We start from the raw sequence: 10,621 nt of genomic DNA, 5'->3' as shown, positions 1-10,621 counted from the left end.
GACAAATCACTAAAGTACATAACTAAATGGGACTACCTGACTCTGAATACCATGAAAAGCTAAGGTTGTTTCTGTACTGAAACATGAAGCATTATTTCTAGGAAGTGGGGATACCCTGAGAATATCCTAGTGATTTTGTGCCTGGTGATAATGGTGACTAGGCAACAGAAGCAATTATGACCTGATATAGGCAAAGCAACTGAAGAGTCAAACCCTGATAGATAAAATCAGAATAATTCAAGTCATTTAGTCAGGAAAGCTGCTTAAATGCTGACCAAAGGTGAAAAAACATCAGAATGGATCAGAAAAAGAAGATCCTGAAGGAAAATTGTGATCTTAGGATAAACTGCAAAAACAGAGACTGTAGCTTGTTTCACACGGTATCTTGTCAAATTTTTTTTAAGAAATCTCAATTGGCTCCCACATTAAAGGGGACTCAGTAGTGGATTGGTCTTAATGGAGTGCTTGAGTATACTCTACCTGTCAGCTCTTATGTGCGCCTTTAGATGATCTCAGCCTTATCTTTCATTCCCGTTGCTGTAAAGCCACTACTGTGAGGGTTTCAATCACTTTATACAAGTATACTCATCAGCACCTCTCTCAGGTTTGCACCATAAGCTTTACACTTCACAGGAAGTATTACAGGATCAAGCTACCATGTGTCTATAGTAGTACCAATTCAAGAAAACATCTTTGCATTGATTTTCCCTTCCTCCACACTTCATTCCTACATCCTTCTCTCTGATCCCTACATTACATTCTCAACAAAATACTTGCAACTGAACCTGGGGAATACAGGCTGAGATAGGCCAATGTCTGAGCAGGCAGGAATGAAAAATGGTTGAATTTTGGATAGGTTGTCAATACAGTAAGATAAGGCTGAAATTTCCTTTATCAATGCAGTTTTGGTGGAGTGATTGTAGTGAAAATTTTTCACTGTTAGGTCTTTGTATACTGGAAATTTCTTAACGTAGAAGGTATGAAGTGGTGCTCTATGTTTATCCGGTCAGGTGGCCTTTCATGCGAGCATCATTTGTTGATTAAACCATCAATTGAATACACATTTATTTTATATTTAAATATCAAAAGTATTATTTCTGGAATCTCTATTCATTTCTACCATCTATCCATCTGGTTAGGCTAGGGTTAGCCTGCTAAAACACTATAGCCAACAAAATTGTAATGTAAAAAAAAAAAAAAGCTTTTCTTCCCTCACATAATATTCTCAAAATGAATAATCTGGCTTGGTGTGGTAGATCTAGTTCTGTTCATTGAGCACCACATTACTTTTTCCTTAACCTATGGCATTGTAATTGTCCACATATAAATTAGATTGCTTTTATGTCTAGCTTCTAGCTATAAGGAAGGGGTCTGAGCAGGGAGAGGCATTCTTGGATATATGAAGTGTATAGAAAAGTGGAACACTGTGAATTCTGTTCACATCTCGTTGCTGAGAACTTAATCACAGTCACATTTCTAAATCTAACTGCAAGGAAATTTGGTTGGAAAGTCGTGTGCCCAGCTACAAATGTTTTGCCATGGAAGAGGAGAAACAACAGATTTATGTGGACAAAGAACTCTGCTACATATCCCTGTACCAATGCAATAAAAATTTTATTTATATATGTTCTGATATTGCAAAGCAAGTGTCTTCCTCCATTCCTTCCCCCCTCTTCTTTTTTACACTTCTTAATAATTCTCAGGCTTTGTATTCTAATTAAAATATTCCATTCTATAAAATATATTTGTAAATTCATGAAGCCTTGAAAATTTTATATTTCTCACTAAGAACACAGTAATTTCAAATTGTTTATAAAATGTTTATATTTTTTAGTAAGATTTATAGTTTTATTAACATGAGAGGCATTTTTAAATTAAATGTATTCTTCACTATTTCATAATTTCTTTTACCAATATGAATGAGTTTTTCCATTTTAATTTCTAGTTTTGCAAGCTAATTTATTATTTACTTGTATCAATTTATCTTAACCAATATTAATATTAATATTATTTCTATTTTTAAGTTTTTTTTACTTAGAAGCTCCTAATTTTCTAGGTTTAAATAAAAAGTTATAAATTTGCTTCTTCTTTTGTCACATTTATAACTTTACATCTTTTATTTTAAATAGATATTTATTTTAAAATAGATATATTAATTTCAGATTCTTATTTTATTCAATTCAGTATCATCTCTAAGACAATATTGAACAGAGAAAGAGAAGGCTTCCATCTCTTACCTCTGTTACAATTACATTGTATTGAGTGCCTCTATTTAATATGACAGTCAATGTTATGTTTTTCATAAATAGCTCTTATATTCTAATAATATTCATCTATATTACTTAGAATGTATTTACTAGGAATGGTTGGTGAATTTTATTGTGACTTTTTATTGTATACTGATATATATTTAGGTTTTCTTCTTTTGTATGTCACTGTGATAAGTTATATTGATTGTTTTCCTATCAGCAAGCACCCTTACAGGTCAAGTAGATTTGGTAATGCCTGGGAGTTTAGTAAAATCAGTTACAACAGTCAGAAGAGAAGGTGAATCAGGAAAAAGGAGTAGTAAAATAGAAATTACACGGATATTAACACCTTCCTTTCCTTACCCTTAACTCACCTGCTCCCTTCTTCAACACATTTACCAGGGCTTTAGTTAGAGTTTACAACTGGATTTTTCGTGCTAGTTTTCTAAATGTTTTTCTGCCTCTGGTTTATCCAGGACACTTTACCTTCTACTCCCCTGACTTTTTAAAATAAGACACTTCTAAAATGGAAGTGTGGTCAAGCCACTCCTCTGCATGACCAAGTCCAAATAAATCTGTAGTGATATGCCCTTATTCCAAACTTGTATCTCATCACATTCCCTCAGATGCCCTTTGGTATAGCCTTACCGGGGTACATGAGCTCTCCCAAATCACAGCAAATCTCTTTTCCTTTCATTATGCCATTAGTTCTCTGTGAATGCCCTCGTTGCTCTAGATTACATAGGTAACTTTTTGCATTTGTATTAAGTTATCTTTACTTATGAAGATACGTTAACACATCATCAGCAAACAATGATCATTTGTTCACGCATTTCTAGTAGGCTCACATCTTATTTCTATTTCACTGCATCAGGTGTTGAGATGAAATATTCCAGACATTGTTAAGTAATCTTATTCTTATTTTTCTTTTCCTTATTGTCATAGGAGATATATTAGTGTATATCATTGTTCCTTATTACACATGAAGGAGAAGGATGAACAGAAGGAGAAAGAGGAAGAAGAAACAACTTGTTTGAATTACAACATATTTTTAAATATTGCAGTTTTATTACTTCAAGTGTTAGGAGAAATGTTAATAAGGCTAATATTGAATTGTTTAGAAGACGTCCTACAGGGCCTGCTTTATAGAGGAGATAAATATGTCACTGTCTTATTGTAAAATTTTCGTCTCATTTGGACAGTGATGTTCCTTCATGCAATTTAAATAGTTTTCCAACTTTGCGTGATCTGCTGTGAGATGGACTTCAGTCTATACGTTGTCTACCTCATCATTCTCTGAATCAATTCATATACATTGGCCCTTAAAAAACTAAATTTTGAGGAAAAATATATACTAATATAAAACAATTTTATAAAATGCTTAACCCCCACTGAAACTCAGACCTTATATCATTTATTTCCTGATTTGGCTCGAATCAATATATTATTGGGTGAAGAGTCACAATGTATTATTGTGGTTAAAATAACAAGATTTGGGGTGAGACTCCCATCATTTAATATCATCTTTATCAAATTTCTTAAATTCTCTCTGCCTCCTTTCCCAGGCATGTGAAAGGAGATGAGAACAGTACATGACTTCATTGGTTGGGTTGTGTCTTATAAACTGTGGGTAACAGGAGTGGTCAAGCCAGTGCAGGCAGTAAGGGGGTTCGTTGCGATAATATAAAAGCAATGAAACTGACAATGTCATTCTTCTTATATTCAGCATGTATTAGAAGTTCTAAAAAAGTCAATAAGAATTTTTTTTATAAAAAATACCCACTCACACCAGTGTGAACAACTACTCTCCATCCCCAGCTCTCAACAATTGGTGTATCATTGGTTTGGGTGACGATTTAATTACACAGTGTGTGAAATGCTTAAATATCCTTCCTGGTTCCTGGTATGTAATGTTTAAAAAATATAGTTGTTTCTCATAATCAGTATAGCATAGACATTTATATGGAAAATATATTAAAACTCCAAATATCTGTTACATGCATATTAAGAAAGGCAAAGATTTCAAATTGAGGATGATGAAGATGTCAGTTTTGTTAACAACCCTAGCAAGGTACTGGATTCATGTATGCCACCAAGAAATAGGGATGAGACGTATATAGTCAGTCCTTAGCTAAGTCAACAAGTTGGAGCTGTGTCTGCTGTTGCCCCTTAAATGTGCTGGGACACTGCCTCTGACCTGACACTGTTCATATATTTTATCCCTGAGACAAGTAATTATAGAAACCCAGTATGGGTCAGAGATCCAGGATTGTAACATTGAAGGACCTATTCCAATGCAATCACTGCTTTCTATATTTCTAGAAACATGAACCATCAGGGCCCTGGGTCAGTAAATATAGAAGGAGAACAGAAGGGTCATTTTTGCCACATTTCCTTTTTGACCAAACAATCAGACAGCATTTGCACTAGTAGGCATGGTTTCAAGAATGCTTTATTTTATGTTCTACAAAAGTAAAGCAGGTTAATGAACATGACAATTATCTTGGGGTATGATGATGTAATAAAAACTTCCCACTGAACTCTGAAACCATTTGGGTTGGATTCATGTTAAGACATCAGAGAGAGAGAGAACCAGTGGCATCTTTTAGCCTAGCCAAAAGATGAGTCACTAGAAACAACTAGATTTGTATATTAGACTCTGCTTTGGGTCTAGGAATGGTTTCAGGGCAGGCAAGAAGAAGCGCTACCTTTTAATTTCATGGGCTGATCCCAGTCTTCCACTGGTGCTTCTTTCTGATTCTAGATCTTTTCTTTGCAAGAGCTAAGGACATCCCAACTTAAGCCTGAAGTACAGCAGAGAAAAAAGTAAAGCAGAGAAAACAGATTTGGATTGGTTTGAGTGAAGATAAGAAGAGTGTAAAATATACTTGTGCTCTCTATCTTAAAATAAAGCCAGAAAGAATTTAGTCTTCATTAACCAGAGGTTTCCAAGCACACTCTCGCTAAGTAAAACTATTTAATCCCAACAAAATAAAACAATAAGTTTTGATTTATTTTTCTTAGCCACAGTTTCTAAGTCATAAAAAATACATATTGTATTAGAATAGATACACCATTCTAGGCTCAAATGATGGCAAGCAAAGACAAGGAATAAGCAACTTAACCTCGATGGTCTAAGACCTACATGAAAAATTATTATCTTAAGCAGAAACAATATTTTAATCTATCTTGTCTACATGGACTTCTGTACAGTCTTTACATATATAGAGAGACGCGTTTTGGTCTGTGTGTTAGTTAGATTCAGTTGTCAACTTGGCCAGGTGAGCATACCTAATGTTGTTGCTGCGGACATAAGCCAATGGTATGTGAACCTCATCTGTTGCCAATTACATCTGCAGTCGGCTAGGAGGCGTGTCTGCTGCAATGAGTGACGTTTGACTTAATTGGCTGGTGCTTAAATGAGAGAACGCAAGGTAGCACAGCCTAAGCAGCCAGCTCAGCATTCCTCATCTCAGCACTTGCAGCTCAGCCAGGCCAGATGCAGAAAGAAGTCACCCCAGGGAAAGTTGTTGGAACCCAGGGGCCTGGAGAGAAGACCAGCAGAAACCATCTTGTGCCTTCCACATAAGAAAGAACCTCAGTGGAAAGTTAGCTGCCTTTCCTCTGAAGAACCAACAAAATAAATCCCCTTTTATTAAAAGCCAATCCGTCTCTGGTGTGTTGCATTCCGGCAGCTAGCAAACTAGAACAGTCTGAGATTTTGTTGTTTTCAATATATAGATTTACCTTGGATCAAAGTATTGGAGTCCTTGTTTCACAATTATCTTTCCATTCTTGGAGCTTAAGAGAGAAAATTTAAATGATGTAATTTTAAAATGTTTAATGCTAAGTTCCTTATTAAGGCTAAAAGAGGTCAGCAAATTCACAAATATTTAATATTTCCTGTATCTTGAACTCTCTATCCATCCTTTGGTCAATTGTTTATTCTTTATAGAAAATGGAGCAAGTGTTTGAAGAAATGTTTCTTTTATTTTTTACTCCTTTACCTCTAGGTATTACGCTTGCTGACTAACTAACTTAAAGATAAAATCAAAGCATAGCTCTCAATGATAATGCAAAATTGAATTATGATTGGTTTTACTTTAAATAAAGATAAAAATTATGGCAAGAAAGCCACAGTTCAACAGCAATGATAAGTTGAAATCAACAGAATTCCACTTAGATATGTTTAACAGATAAAACAAGAATTATGATTTTAAGTATTATTACTGATTAGAAATGCTTTATGAGACGTTGGTGGAAATTAATTTATCTGAGCTTTACAACATCCATGGTTTCTTTCTCCTAAATCCAATTAAAATATGCTATAAAATGTTATAAATGAAAGAAATATAACTTTTAGACTTTAATCTACCACTTAATCTACTTTGGTCAATCCTCAATTTTCTCATTGATGAAGAGAGTTTAGGCTTTCTAGATTACCTGCATCATTAAGCATTAGATTATTATTTCCATTATCAATCTTTGGGCAAGTTCTATTGCATCTACTTCCATAATGACTGGACTCATTTCTATGACCATGATCTCTTTCACAGATATGGACCTTTGGCCAGGATTTTTCAATAAATAATCTTCTAACTGGTAAGCCCTCATTTAATTCTTATTATCCATTTCTGACATGTTATGTTATTAAAACAAAACTTTGCTAATATTACTGGGTTAATCAGCTATTTAACTTGAAGAGTGAATTGATTAATTTGATTTTTATCATTTATGAAAATAAACTACAATTAGTACAACTCTTTTACAAACCTATAATTCTTGGAAGTAAAAATGCTAATAAACATTCTTTATATTAAAAAATGCCAAATAAACATCCACTTGTCTAAACTAAATGTATATAACCAATATCCTCTGTAAATTTGGATTTAGTGACTAAGTAAAATCAATAGTTAATTTTGATTAATCACTCTGGCTAACGTAAGGCTTCTATTCTATGTCTTTCAAAGATTAATGCAATAAATTTTCCCATTTGATGCTCTTTGACATTTTGCAAATTAAATGGAGCCTTAAATATGATCCTCTTCAGTACAAAAGTGGGCAGAATCCTTTGTGACTACTTTATTAACTTCTAACAGAGCACTCAAATCGTGATCCCACAAGACAACTGTTCGTTTGACAGATGATGATCATTGTTATTATATTTAAGATCTTTCGCTCTTTAAACTTTGTTTCATGGAATGGTGAATAAGCACACATAGCCTCAGTCAGAGATTTAGAATGGTGAAAGAATTAAGTTCAACATGATGACATTCCATCTTTAAAATTGTTGAAGCACTGCTTTAACCTAGCTAGACTTGTAAATACTAAAATGCAAATCATTCTGTGATTCGATCATACACCAATAATAATGATGGTTAAATAATATCAGCAGTAATAATAACAGCATCAACAACAACACAGGGCTTACTAAGTTCCAGGCACTCTGCTGAGCGATTTTTACACATTAATTCATTTAAACTTTACTGAAATCTTATGAGTAAGGTACTATCATCAGCCCCATTTTTATTGAGGTAGAAATTGGGTCCAACTTCATGTAATGATTTCCCAAGAAAACAGATGTGGTAAATGGTGGAACTGTGTTTTGAATCCAGACACTCTAGTTCCAGAATCCATAATTATAACTGGTTAAAAGGCATACTCCCTTTTTATTTGAACTTAGGCATATATAGTAAATTGGAGCTATTCAAGACAGTTGGGGAATTTTAAGAATCCAAAAATATGCTTCCTTAGTTTTGGAAACTGAAATTTACGTTTCCAAAAAGAAAAACAAAAACAAAATACCTGGTAACATAAGGAAAACTAAGATGTCAACAATCCGTCTCCAAGAGTGTTGTGTACTTTTCTAAGCCTTCTACTTTATTTGTGTGCTTCTATATGCATGAAAGATTTCTTCTATGCTCCCTTCCTCTCAGAATCCTTCATGTACAATGGCCATTTTATATAAAGTCTTTTCTGTACCTCCAATAGCAAGATTCACTCAACCTGTATTTAAACTCCTACTTAGAACTTTGGGCCTACTATGTGTCAAATGCTTTGTAAATAACTTTGCAAATGAGAAACAGATGTACAAAAATCAGCAGTGGATTCATCAGCACAAGTAGTAAAATGACTAGCAGAGTGTTTCATGCAAAGATATATTTGTTGACGTGCCAGGCAATAATGGCAAATTCAACACATATATTAACCTTCATTTCCTCCAAAATTCTTGCTAAAACAAGAGACAGCTGTTACAAAAAGAAGGGTGGAAGGTTGGTAGATAAATTCACAAAATAAAAATGAATATAGGAAAGGAGAATAATTTTTGAAGAATGAACAGATAGGTGGGTGGTCACTGGCTTATAAGATTTCAGAAAGATGAATTGCATGGTCCATTCCAGAAAGAGCCAAGAAACAACCAAATATACACCAAGAAACCCCACACCAGGTTTGGGAATTGGTCATTTCAGATATTTATGGAAATGAGGGAGAATGTGAAACACAAAATGGGATGACTGACTAAACCATGTTTAAGAAGCTGCTAAAATTACAAATCCCTTAAGGTAGCTGCTTAAGTGAAAAACATTTTGCTTCTGTGAGATATTTTACTGCTGGATTTTTTTAAAGCAAGTCATTAGCATCTTCCAAATATTCTAATGCAGTCATATGGCATTGTTATTAGGTGTATGAACATATAAAAATAATAGCAATATAGAGAATAATAACAATATTTACAACTATAGCATTATAATCATATCAGTACTGCCAATAGCAAAACTCCCAAATACATAAAGCAAAAATTGGATGAAATAAAAGAAGAAATAGAAAACTCACAATTGTAATTGGTAATGCTAATATACATCTCTAAACGTTTGTTAGAAGAAGTAGATGAAAAATCAGTAAGACTATAGAATTGACTATCAAAGAGGTTAACCTCATGGATGTTTACACAATACTCAGCCCAATGATGGCAGAATACTAGGTTCTTCTCATGTATACGTATAACATTGACTAGTTACTGTAATATATATTCAGTATGTTTCAATAAATCAAAGTCAGACAATATTTTCATGGACAACAATAATAATATGATATTTGTAATTTCAGAAATGCACTACTAAGTAACCTATGGGTTCAAGAGAAAATTTAAAGGAATATCCAAATATGAATAACTAAATCTGACTTAAACAGAACTATCAAAATTTGAGGGAATTGCTGAAATAGCCCATAGAGATAAATTTATAGATTTAAATGGTATATTAGGAAAAATGTGAGATATGCACGGAATCACATTCTCAAATCAGATTCAAATGAATCGGAAATCTTCCACAATAATAAGATTTAATGACAATTTCTAAGACATAGGCAATCAAGAACCCTTGACGAAGCAGAGAGGTATGGGAAATCACATGTGTTTCTCCAGGTTATTTCTTCATATGTCTTGTCCAGAATAACAGATGAAATACCAAAATGAGATTTCACATTACATAACATGTTGAAGAGCATTTAAGTTATGAAACATCTCAATTTTACATCCAAGATAATTGTATAGCTTACTGTGATGGTTTGAAGATGTAATGTACCCTAGAAGAGATCATGTTCTTTCCATTCCTGTGGGCGTAGACCTATTCTGATCTTTTGATTAGGTTATTTCAATTGAGCTCTGATTCCTCTTATTGGAATCCTTTTAAAAAGGAGAAAAGACAGAAGTAACAGAGAAGCTTAGAAAGTCAGAAGCTTAGAAAGAGAAACATACAGAGAAGCTGAGAAGCTGAAGGCATGGAAACTCAGGGGAGATGGAAAGCAGACATTAACACGTGGCTTCACATGTGATAGAGGAGTTCCAGATTGCCATAAGAGTTCCAGAGTGCCAGCTTTTCATCAAGTACCCACCTGAGGCTTTCTTGATTTAAGCATTTTTATGGCCTAGGATCTGTAGATTGTCGGTTAATAAATACTTATTGTAAAAGCCAACCCATACGGTGTTTCATCAGCTTTACCAAACCAATACACTTACCTTAACATTTTCTAGGGAGCCATCTGCCCTAAAACCCATAAGTCTTGGATTTATTTATTCTAAGTAATGCTTTTGCAGTGACATCCTGTTAGTGACCTTCATTAGATAAAGAATCTTCCACATAGTAAATTCCATTAATCTATGCATCTGGATGTCTAGTTTTCAAGGAAATTAGTCCAAATCACCTGTCTTCATTTCTTAATCCTAAATCACTGCGCACCCTCCCCCCCCATACCTCCCAAAAAAGAGTATTTGGGTCAAGGACAGATACTATAAGTCCTTATTCCCCAAGAATAAAGGTGTTATAGGGCTATAGAAGTATGCTTCTCCAATATTTTTCCAGAGATCCTATGAG

At 34.0% G+C, this 10,621-nt stretch overlaps 1 long non-coding RNA gene across 1 annotated transcript in view; it reads left to right on the top strand.

Annotated features, from left to right (window-relative positions):
• Positions 1–212: 212 nt before the first annotated feature.
• LOC143676334 (uncharacterized) overlaps positions 213–10,621 on the top strand; it is a 72,719-nt gene continuing 62,310 nt past the window's right edge. The window contains exons 1-2 of the long non-coding RNA XR_013172010.1: positions 213–380; positions 6,806–6,851. This is a non-coding gene — a long non-coding RNA (uncharacterized LOC143676334). The remainder of the gene's footprint in view (positions 381–6,805; positions 6,852–10,621) is intronic.

This window comes from Tamandua tetradactyla, chromosome 3 (assembly GCF_023851605.1).
Source record: "Tamandua tetradactyla isolate mTamTet1 chromosome 3, mTamTet1.pri, whole genome shotgun sequence".
In the NCBI taxonomy this organism is placed as follows: domain Eukaryota; kingdom Metazoa; phylum Chordata; class Mammalia; order Pilosa; family Myrmecophagidae; genus Tamandua; species Tamandua tetradactyla.
The sequence above is the reverse complement of the archived record's forward strand: the minus strand, read 5'-3'. Positions and strand labels throughout refer to the sequence as shown.